Below are 11,836 nucleotides of genomic sequence, written 5' to 3'. Positions count from 1 at the left end.
CATGCTCTAGTAAAAATATAACATTAGGGCTCTATCGACCACCTGACCAGGACCGTAATAGTGATGATGAAATGCTAAGGGAAATTAGAGGCTATCAAAATTAAGAACCCAATAATAGTGGGGGATTTCAATTATCCCCATATTGATTGGGAACATTTCACTTCAGGACGAAATGCAGAGATAAAATTTCTCGATACTTTAAATGACTGCTTCATGGAGCAGCTGGTACGGGAACCCACAAGGGGAGAGGCAACTCTAGATTTAATCTTGAGTGGAGCGCAGGAGCTGGTCCAAGAGGTAACTATAGCAGGACCGCTTGGAAATAGTGACCATAACACAATAGCATTCAACATCCCTGTGGTGGGAAGAACACCTCAACAGACCAACACTGTGGCCTTTAATTTCAAAAGGGGGAACTATACAAAAATGAGGGGGTTGGTTAGACAAAAGTTAAAAGGTACAGTGACTAAAGTGAAATCCCTGCAAGTTGCGTGGGCCCCTTTAAAGACACCATAATAGAGGCCCAACTTCAATGTATACCCCAAATTAAGAAAAACAGTAAAAGAACTAAAGAGCCATCGTGGGCAAATAGAAAGGAGCACAAACACTGCCAACTTAAGTGCAAGAGTGTAATAAGAAAAGCCAAAGAGGCGCCCTCCAGCACCTCCGGCCGTAGGTCGGGGGAGAACAGGGTAGCCAGCCATCTCACCACCCGTAGGGCTGGAGTGAAGTAGACCCCGTCCCCCCACTCCAGCCACCAGCTAGCTTCGGCAGCCAGATCCGTGTGGGTCTCCTGCAGGAAAACCACAGAGTACCACCCCCCCCCGAAGGAAGGAGAGCACCTGGCTCCTGCGGAAACTCACCCTACAGCTCCTGGTGTTCGGTGTGGCAAAGGTGAGGAGTGCCATGAGGAGGGCTGGGGGGGATCCTTGCCGGCAGGAGCGCTCACGGCCCCCGTTGGGCCATGCAGCAAACCGTGACCCACCCCGAAGGCGAGCAGGGAGTCACGGAAGCCACACACCCCATTGTAAGCCGCGGCACCCTGCTTCCTGGTCCTCTTTCCCTCCCCCATGAGGGCCCTCGTGGCCAGGAGGATCTGGTGGAAGTCCCCCCCCACCGCTGGAGCGCAAGTGCGACCTTGTTGCAGGAGCCCCAAACATCCTCCAGGAACTCCCACAACTCCTCTCTGTGTATGGGGGGTTGGGGTCACTGGCCTCCGGGGGTCCACTGGTGGGGCCTCTGGCGCAGACCCGTGGCCCACCCCTGTGGCCCACTGGGACGGGTAAACAGGCTGCGGATCCGCGACGTGGCCCCCGATGGACGGGTGCCACCTCGTCCAGCCCGGACCCTGGCTCAGTGGGGGGTGGAGGGAAGAGCGCAGCCCCTAGTGGGTCGGGAGTGTGAAACTCAAAGGCCGCTCCCCGGGAGTCATCCTCCGGGAAAGGGAAGGAGACAGCCCCAGGGGTGGCAAGAACATCATGGGAGATGGAGGGGGCAGGGCTGGGGTCAGGAGCAGGGTTGGGGGAGGGACAGAGATGGGACCCTGGGCTGCAGGAGCAGGACTGTCAGTAAGCGGTTTGAGGGGTAGGGAGGGGGTCCCCAGTGACACCGGGCTCGGGCTCAATGGCAGGTAGAGCAGCCTCGACACGGAGAGATGTGGAACCCTCAGGGGGGCCCCCACCCGGGAAGGAACTCAGTTGCCCCTCACCACCGAGGGACACCCCCAGTAGCTCGTCTCCCGGCTCCGAGGCACCGGCTGTCGCCTCAACAGGCTCGGCGGGCAGCAGCAGGGTGCCATCTGCAGCCGGGCAGGTCGAGGAGCCCAGGGGACCCTCGGAGGCGGGAGCGGACGCAGCAGGAGGGACAATGAAGCATGGGGAAGGGGGAGCTGGGGTGAGGTTAGCGAGGTGGAGGCCCACTGGCAGAGGGTCGTTCTCCCCCGGGGTGACCGGGGTCAGACCCAGGGCCTCGCTCTCCTCAAAGATAGAAGGGAGCTCACCTCCCACCACCCCAGGTTCCTCCCCACTCGCACCCGAGGCGCCACTCACCGCGGGTGTTGCAGGGGGCACAGGCAGCAGGGGAACAGGAGGGGCCTCAGCGGAGGCCTCCGCAGGGAGGGACTGCAGAGGAGGGATGGTGGTACCCTCTGGTGCTGCCACGTCTTCCCTAGCCAGCACTGGCAGATGGGGTAACCCCTGGGGCACAGCGGAAGGCTCGGCACAAGTGGAGCCCGAGCCTTCCGCTTGCCCCGCTTACCCTGTACCCGGGTCCAGCCCTCCATGGCATCGCCTGCGGGCTGGTCGGCAGGGGTAGGGTCGGGGGGCAGGGAAGACAGTTTAGGGGCTTTGGGAGGCACTGTTGGGACAGCAGGAGGGAGGGAAGAGTTCCCCTGGGGAGAGCCCCCTCCCACGCCCGGCAGTACCCCTGCCGCACCGTCCTTCACAGGCCCGGCCGGAGTGCAGGCAGCAGAGGCAGGGCGCCCCCGCTCGTCTGGGCACCCTGGAGGACGTACCCCTGAGGCCTGAGCGGGAGCAGTGGTGGGCTGAGGAGGAGGAGGGGCGGCTCTGGGTACTGGGCGGCCGGGGGCACCAGCGATGATGGGGCCGGCACCCTGCTGGGTCTCAGGGGTCCCGGGCACTCCTCCGGGCCAAGGGGCAGTCCCTCTGAACGTGCCCCATTGCCTGGCAGAGGTAGCACCGGGACTCCCCCATGGAGTAATGCACCTGGTAATGGGCCCCCTGATAGGGGACCAGGAAAGAGCCCTCGAGCGCTTCTCCGCCACGTGCCGCTGGCGGCAGTTGAAATTACACCTGCCGGCGGAATGAGAGAATGTGACGGAGGGCGGGGTCCTTGCAGCCCAAGGGGAGAGGGCTCACCACGGAAATGGGCTTCCCCAGGGCAGAGACGGTGGGCAACAGGGCAGCATTGTGCAGGAAGGGAGGGACGGAGGTCAGGACCACTCGGACACCCAGGTCCTCCAGCGGCTCCAGGGGGATGAACACGCCCTCCACTGCATCCTGGGCGGCGGCCTCTGAGGCAAGGAAGAAGACCACCTTGCTGTACATTTTGGAGGCCACCACGATGGCCGTGGGCCCCACCACCCTTGCCAATGGCTGCACGTAGGTCTCCACGTGGGGCGAGGCGGGCACCAGGAGGCAGCGGACGCCGTGCTTCCTGGTCAGGGTGGGGACGGGGCCCTGGCAGCTGTAGGTGGTAGCCGAGGCGGCGGTCGGGGGAGATGACGTAGCGGCAGGCAGGGGGGCTGCCGCCACCTGGGCATACGCTCTGGGGGCCGAGGGAGGGGCACCAGCAGAGCTGGTGGAGGGGACTGCAGGGAGGGATGCCGCAGCCAGTGGCGGGGCCGTGGCAGCGGCGGCAGGCAGGCTCCGCCATGGAGGGCTTAGGCTTCCTAGCGGGGCCCTTTCCCTTCTTTTTGCCCTGGCCCTTCTGCCGGCTGGGGGGCCTCCCCCAGAGGCGGAGGGGGCGAGGGACGTGGCAGCAGCAGAGGGCACCTCAGCGGGAGCGGTGGCAGGTGGTCAGGCAGCGGCCGTCGAGGTCGAGACTGGGGGATTTTGGGGGGGAGCAGGCGGGGGAGGGGGGACAGGCGCTGTCCCAGGGGTCCCACCCGCCGCGTCTCCCGCCATGATGAGCGGTGGGGAGGGAAAACTCCAGAGGAAGGGGACGGGAGGGAAAGAACAGGTCACCGCTCCTCCCTGCTAGGCTGTGGGCAGGGAGGAGGGTGCCAAACTGGGGGAAAGGGGGGCAGATACGGGGACTATCAAGGACTTGGGGGGGGGGTCAGTCACCGACACGAGATCGAAATCCGGCTCCTCTAGCTGCGCTAGGGGAGGGGAGGGGAAACGAGCAGTGGGGGGTGCAGTGCAAAAGGGGCAAACTTAAACGGGGGAGAAGCACAAGCGCCCTGATGGGGCTATGGGCGCACGCAGGGAGGGGAGCAGCCAGGCTGGGAGCGGGGCAGAGTGACCAAGGGGCTGGCTTCAGGGCTGGGGCGGGACAAACAAAGCTGCAAAGGGGGATGGGTGGGGCAGGCAAGCAAACTTAAGCTGGGCGGGGGGGCCACGAGGGGCGGACGGGGCAGGGGACAAGGGGCAAGGCTAGGGGGCCTGTTGCAGAGGGGAAGGGGTCAGTCCAGGGAAGGGGGGTGCGTGCACCCACAAGCACTTGTGCAAAGTCAATGACCGGCTGCTGCTGGAGGCCCAAACAGTGGCAATAGGGCGTGGCAGGCCAGGCGAGCAGCAGAGTCCCAGAGGCAGGAACCGAGGCAGATGGTAAGTGGCCCACGGGGGTGGTGGAGGGGGCGGCGGGGGTTGGGGGGGACACAGATGGACCAGGGGGCAGGCTCCACACCACACCCCCCGTGTCCCCACAAACACAGTCTAAGCCCCCACCACTAGAGCACAGTTAGAAAGTTACTAAGTCTTAATGGCCCCCTCCACAGTGGTTGTCAGAGTCCTGTGTGCTCCCCAGCAGCCGGTGGTCTTCTCAGTCCTCTTCTTCCTCCTCCAGGCTCCAGCAGCTCCCCAGGACAAACACAGCTCCAGCAGCAGCAGCAGCAGCTCCTCCTTCTCCAGCAGCCCCGGTGGCTGGCCAGGAAGGACCCTCCACAGGTGGTAGCAGCTATAGGGGGGGTGGTGGTGGTGGGGTCCTGGTTTCTCCCTCCAGAGGTGGAGGAGTGGGGGCTGGCCAGCGAGACCCCCTCCCCACTCACTCACTCACTCAGCAGCAGCAGCAGTAGTAGTCCCGGGAAGGAGTACTCCAGCCAGCAGCAGCCCAGGAAGGGAGAAGGGGCTCCAGCCCGCAAGGCAGCCAGGGAAGGGGGAGCGCTCTAGCCAGCAGGGCAGCCCCAGCAGACAGAGCGCTCCCGGTAGCAGGGGGGGGAACCCCTGCTCCTGGTGTGAAGGGGTTTAAAAGTGGCCTGGCAGGGCTTGAGAGCTGCTGCTCTAAAGGCTGGGCTGATTGGAGAAGTGGCTGCAGCTGGGGGCCACGCCCCAAACAGAGCTGCAGAGCCTTATAAGAAGGCCAGGGAAGCCAGAAGAGGCAGTCTCTCTCTGCCTTCAGAGAGAGAAGGGCCTGGCTGCTTAGGAGCAAAACAAGGTACCTAGGGTGAAGCAGGGCTGGGGAAAGGCTGAGGAACTGGGGAAGCTCCAGCCTAGAAAACCCCAGGCTGTGGCCTAGCACAGAGGAAAAGGTACTGGGGGTTGCAGGGGGCAACCTAGGGGTAGGGCAAGGCAGCAGGTCCAAATCCTCTTTGCCGATGATGAGTACTGGATACTGCAGTCTGCCCCAGTGAACGGGGGCTAGATAGAGACTGGGCAGTAGCCACTACTGAGGTGAAGGGGGGATAAAAGGTGGGGGTTCCCTGGGCAGGGGAAACCCAGAGAGAATGGGGTTACTGCTAGGGGGTAGCACCCCATGCAAGAGGGCACCGGGTCCAGGGGGGGACACAGAGGCCAGTAGAAGACAGGCGGATCACCAGCCTGCAGAGGGCGCTCCAGCGCTGGAACAGAGCTAATTCCCAGAGTCACCAGCAGGAGGCGCCGCAGGGGTTAGTCTGACCCGTTTACACCCCCAGCCCTCTGCGCTGACGCCCCCCCCCCCACACACACACCCAGGCTTCTGCCCTGACACCCCCCCACACACACACACTCTGCATTCTGCCATGCAACCCTCCAGCTTCCATTCCGGGCACACCACAAGATCCATTGTCTACAGCCAAGCAGTGAGGTACAACCCAGGGCCGGCTCCAGGCACCAGCATTCCAAGCTGGTGCTTGGGGCGGCATTCTGCAAGGGGCGGCAGCCCCCCTTGTTTTGCCCCCAAGCAGCGTGCCGAATTGCTGCCGCGGGCGGGGGCGGGGCAATCCGTGTGCCCTTAGGGTGGCAGTCACATTTCAGCGCGGCGGCAATTCGGCGGCAGCTTCTATGTTTAGCTGTCCGGGGCGGCTTCAGGTGGCTTTGGAAAAAGATCTTGGAGTCATCGTGGACAGTTCTCTGAAGATGTCCACGCAGTGTGCAGAGGCGGTCAAAAAAGCAAACAGGATGTTAGGAATCATTAAAAAGGGGATAGAGAATAAGACTGAGAATATATAAATCCATGGTACGCCCACATCTCGAATACTGTGTACAGATGCGGTCTCCTCACCTCAAAAAAGATATTCTAGCACTAGAAAAGGTTCAGAAAAGGGCAACTAAAATGATTAGGGGTTTGGAGAGGGTCCCATACAAGGAAAGATTAAAGAGGCAGGTGTGAAATCAGGAATGCAGGTGTGAAATCAGGAAGGCCAAATCACACTTGGAGTTGCAGCTAGCCGGAGATGTTAGGAGTAACAAGAAGGGTTTCTTTAGGTATGTTAGCAACAGGAAGAAAGTCAAGGAAAGTGTGGGCCCCTTGCTGAATGAGGGAGGGAACCTAGTGTGAAAGTAGAATGAATTATATTGTAAAAATAAGAATGGATTAAAGAAATGTTGTATGTACCTTTAAGCAGAAATAAGAAATGTTGAAATACAGGTGCCAGGAAAAGAAAAATTAGGCATAAACAATGGTGCTAATGGCGAAACATTAACAGAAGATGGGTAATAGTAAGGAAATAAGATATGCATGCCTAGCCCAGGTAAACTTATCTGATTCTGCTTCCTTTGTTATCTTGTTAAGTTCTCACCCTTTATCTGTATAAATAAGATAGTTTGTGTCTTGCATGGGCTCACATTATCTAGGTGGTGTTAGCAGAGCGCTGTGCTAATAAAACAGAGTGGTCTGACAGGGGATCGGCCGACCAAGGGGTTCCTGTCCCTGCGGTCTGAGTGAGTGGAATCTGGACAATTGCAGCCACACCGCACTTTGGGTAAATCCCTGGGTGTGAAAGCAAGGGCAATTGAGGCAGTAGCCTGTGGGGTCCTGTTATTGCCCCAAAGGGTCCGAGGTACTCTGCAAGAACAAGACCGACTCCACACTGAGAGTAATTGGCTTTAATGAAGGTAAAGTGACACATCTGCAACGGGGACCCCAAGCGTTGCTGTCACTGAGACGGGGACCCAGCGCCCTGTAGCTCGGCCTGGGGTGAAGTCCGAAAACAAACACAAAGCATGCTCATTTTATACAAAACAGCAGCATATCAGCTCATACATAATCCAATAGAAACTCTCCACCCTCCGGGGCTGCCCCCCTGTCCAACAGCCAGGGGCTAGCCACGCAGCAGTCCCAGCCGGTTGCGGCAGGTCAAAGCTAGCATGCTGTGTCCTACAATAACCGGAGGCTGAGAAAGCGGAACTGCCTAAGCTAAGCCGTAACAGAATCTTCCATGGTTCCCTAGCCTCCTACAGCTCCTTTTGTGTGTTGCACCGGGCGAACCCAAATTTCCTTCTTGTGCGATTGGTGTGTGAAGTCCTCCTGTATGGGTAACCAGATGTCTAAGTAGGGACAGTTCCCTAAACGAACGCCGGCTCATGTATGTATTTAGGATGGGTCCAGACTCCTGTAAGAAGGGTCTGGACTCCTGTAAATTTCTGGAAAAATGGTCTAAGCTAACTCAGGGGGATCCCAAAACTCAGTGGCCACTGTTAAAATCTTGAAACAAGACCGAGTGGACGTCTTAAAGGACAAACTCGGCCAACCTAAAACTAAATTGGCTAAAGAAGAGGTTAATTGTTTCATTCAGTGGTGGGAAGAGGCAAATCGTAGCTGGACAAAATAAAAAACTTGCCTCTCTCAAATATTCAAATAATAAGTTGAAAGCTTTATTAAAAGCCTCCTCTCCCACCACCAGACCGAGCGCTCCCCTTTACCCCGTTCTCAAAAACCCACCCCGGATCGATCCAACCCCCTTAATACTCCCATCTCATTGTAAAAAGGACAAAAAGCCCCTTGTTCTGTTCCCCTTTGTTGTCTGCCTCAAAAACTGATTCTTTAGTGTTCCACTACCAATTCAGCAAAGAAGGTGGGCTCCTCAACTAGCCCCCCACCCTTCCTGGTCCCTTTCCTTGAACATTTATTTCAAAATTGTGAAGTGACCACAATATCACTCACAAACGGTTCATTGGGGGGAGGGGGTGGGGGAACCAGGATCAGGCCCAGAAAAGCAGGCAAGCAACAGATAAAGAAACTGAAAAACAGGTTGGAAGCCCTAAGGGCATAGTGTAAGGAGTAAGAAAAGCAGTAAGTGCAGGCATGAACCCCTGGAACAATACCTAAAATGGTGAAATCTGAGGTGATAAAGGTGTTATTTTGGGAGATAAACGAGTGATTTAAGGAAAGAGAGTGAAAAGTTAACTCTACAAAGGCTGGAGAGAATTAAGCAGTTAAACTGAAAATGTTAAAAAGGACCATGTTAAAGAGAGAGAATTCTTGGTTTCTTTGCAGCCATTCTGAAGGGAAAATGGGCCCTTTTCCAAAAGAATGCCTGTGAAAATATGTAAAGTTCTAAGAAGCTAAACCAGCACATCTGGTTTGTAAAACTCCTGTTTTGTAGGTGTAAGATAAATTGGTTTTGTTTTTGTTTTTAATGCCACTAAAAATGCATTTGACTCTTAATTCAAAGATGCAAAACTGACAGACCTTTTTGCAAGACACAGGTAATTAGTGTTGTTTGGCTTTGGGATTTAGCATTTAACCCTTAAGGGGTAACTTGATTCTTTATAAAATTTAAAATGTTTTTTAAATAAAAACCAAGTCATGGCTGCAATAGGGCAGTCAAAATCAGGAGAATAGGGAGAGATTCTGGAGTCTTTTTGTTTGGTTGGTGGTTGTTGGTTTTTTTGTTGTTGTAACAATAGCAGATAAGAGCTGTAGTGAAAGAATAAAAAATAAAAATTAACAGTGCCCCTCTGAAGCAACAGCAGAGGTGAGGTGCATAAAACAAAAAGAAGCAATGTTAAAAATACCGAGCCTTAAAATGGCTCTGTGTAATCAGACTGTCACTTTTGATAAGGGTACATGAAAACTCTGTAAGAAAAAAGAAACAGTTACATTGTATGTAAAAATTGATATGGCTAATGTTTAAAAAAAAAAAAAGTTGTAGTATAGAAGGAATGTGCTTTTTCCCTAGGACATGTGCAGTGTATATTGTAAAAAGGAGTAAAAGAAATACAAATGAAATATGCTACTGAATTAAAATCCTATTAGGGCTCCAAAAAGAGCCGCAATAGACTGTTTTCTTTTTCAGATCTGTGTGTGTTTTGTAAGCAGGAGTTGAAAGTGGAAAGAAATCAAAACTCTGGTGGAAGTTGATTGTGTCCCTTTTAAGACAGAGTCTCTGAGCTCTGCTGATGGCTTTGAATCCAAAAGCCAAGCCTGTGTTGATGCAAATTACCTAACTGATAAAGGAAGGTGAAAACTGCCAGCACAAAAGAAATTGCTTAAATAAAAGACATGGTATAACAAGATCCCTTTAAGAGATTTGATGCTAAATGTTATTGTTAATATTAAACATTGAAATAAATTTAATGTTAGTAAGTACCCCTGTAACAATGTATAGTGTGTATGATTTTTGGAAAAATCCTTGAAGGTAATATGGTAATTATGCTTCTCAGCTATTACCTGTGAATAAACTTAAAGCTTAAAACAGCAGGAAAAACATTACAAACTTGGTCTGCTATATAAGAAGAAAAACTTGAGGTACACCATCTCATGAATTTAATAACTAAACAGTGGAATAATTTCCCCATAACCCTTAAAAAGTAGAAGCCATTAAAACCTAGCCTGCCTATATAAAAAAAAAAAAAAACAAAAAAAAAACCCACCACACACACAGGAAAATATGGGGGTAATTCCTCTGTTTTGCCTGCAATCAGCAAGGGTATTTGTAAAAGAAAGGAATCTTTTAAGCAACAATCAATGCCACCCTGAAAGGGGTAGAAAAATGTTATTTTTGTCTTTCAGAAAATCAGAAAAAGCTAATACCAGCTACAGAACAGCCTATTACAAAAACAAATAAGTTTAAAAAAAAAAACAAAAAACATACTGCAATAGCTATGGAATGTACTAAAATGCAGATATTTAGAACATAAGATGTTTTAGGTAATATCAGAGAATATTAAGGTTTTAATACATATGTTAAAGCAAAGAAAAAGATAATTGTTTAATACCTATCAATATAACTGGATGCAGTATGTCTCCAGTACGGTAACACAAAATTTGTTAAGTGAAGAAATTGTTGTTAAAATTGCACACCAACAGGCTCTGGAAGCAAAGATATGGAAAGTTAGCCCACTCCACAGATTGCACCTGGGCTGGGGAGGAAGGGAAACTATTGGACACTAGAGGTTGTACCAAGTGGACTCCTCAAAAGTGGGTATGCTTATCCATGCCTGTTGCTCCAAAGCCCTGTAGTAAAGACATGTCACTAGGATCCTATATGTGGGATAAAATTAATAATTAGACCAAAGTATTGTATAACGGGCAATGTGTGTGTTAATTCTTGGAAAGAAGTGTTTTAAAAGGATAAAAGTGTTAGCAACCCACCAGTAGACAAATGTACATGTAATGTAAGTACTGTGTTTACCAATAATCACATTTACTATTTGCCACAACCAAAAAGTCTCAGCTTACTGTAAGCATTGATTTAGCTGAGTTCTCTATCAGTCTTAGCATTGAATGGCAAACAGTTACCAATTATCTGTTTAAAAAGGTAACATAGTTCCTAAAAACAAACAAAACAATGTGGGAAACAGAACCATTCATATTATCTGGATGGTCCTCCCACAACTACTGGCATACTAATGTTACTACCCCTAATTGTTTTTGGTTTTAAATTGTATGTGTTTAATTGAAATGTTTAAAATATGCTGGTGGATAAAACAAATGTATGCAAAGCTAGAGCCACAGGCCCAAATCACCTCCCAGTATTTTACTACATAAGAAGTGACACTGGCGATTGATAATCTTAGTGTCAAAAGGGGGATATGTAGGAGCTGGACTTTATAATGTATAATTTGATTTCATCCTGCCAGCCACCCTTTTTGAATAGCAGAAATAAATGACCCTCTGGGACTATAAGATTCTGTTTTCCCATATGCATTACAAATTGGGCCCTCTCTAACTCTTTGTTTTAAGATTTAGGTAGTAAGAGACAGGATTCTCTATTGTGTCTATGTTAAGTAAATTAGAGAAACATTGAAGGTCTGAGTCTCAATGTAAATTGTCTTGGTTATTAATTGTAAAACTTAGCAAGGTTTAATTTGCAATGCCTTTTTGCTCGATATAAAATACTACTGTTTGTATTCTCAATCTGTTTGTGTGAATGAGGAATGAATGCATCAGGAAAAGATAAGGTGTGAAGGCCATTGTTATAGCCAGAGTCAAGGAAAGAAGCAAAAAGACTTAAAGATTATCAAAGAATCATCAGGCACTGCTTACTGCCCAGACGGCTGTTAAACTGTCTGGCATCCGCAGCATGAATACATGCTTTGCCGTGTAAGAATGCACCACCCCCAGCGAACCAATCATCACCTCAGGACCACGCAGAGTCAATTTTGACTCCAGAAGATGACGTAGAGGAACAGCCTGCAATACCTTACAATCTACGTTCTCGTAAGGGTTGCCAGAAGCAGACGACTACCTAAAGCAAGGCCCAAGAAAAAGCAGTAGTGAGCCTAGCGCCTGCTGCCTGGTGGACATAAAACTGTGACTACAGTTCCCTCAGTTGAGGTTGTCAGAACCAGAAGGGCCCTGCCTCCAACATGCGCCTCTGGTGGTGCCTGTTCCTTGGCTGTTGGTGTCTGTAGGTCTGGGGAGCCCACAATGACAATTCTTCTATCCAGCAGCAAGTGTGGATAGCTCAGACCCTTAATATTTCTAAATGCTGGGTCTGCAGCCACATCCC

This window comes from Mauremys mutica, unplaced genomic scaffold (assembly GCF_020497125.1).
Source record: "Mauremys mutica isolate MM-2020 ecotype Southern unplaced genomic scaffold, ASM2049712v1 Super-Scaffold_2380, whole genome shotgun sequence".
In the NCBI taxonomy this organism is placed as follows: domain Eukaryota; kingdom Metazoa; phylum Chordata; order Testudines; family Geoemydidae; genus Mauremys; species Mauremys mutica.
The sequence above is the reverse complement of the archived record's forward strand: the minus strand, read 5'-3'. Positions refer to the sequence as shown.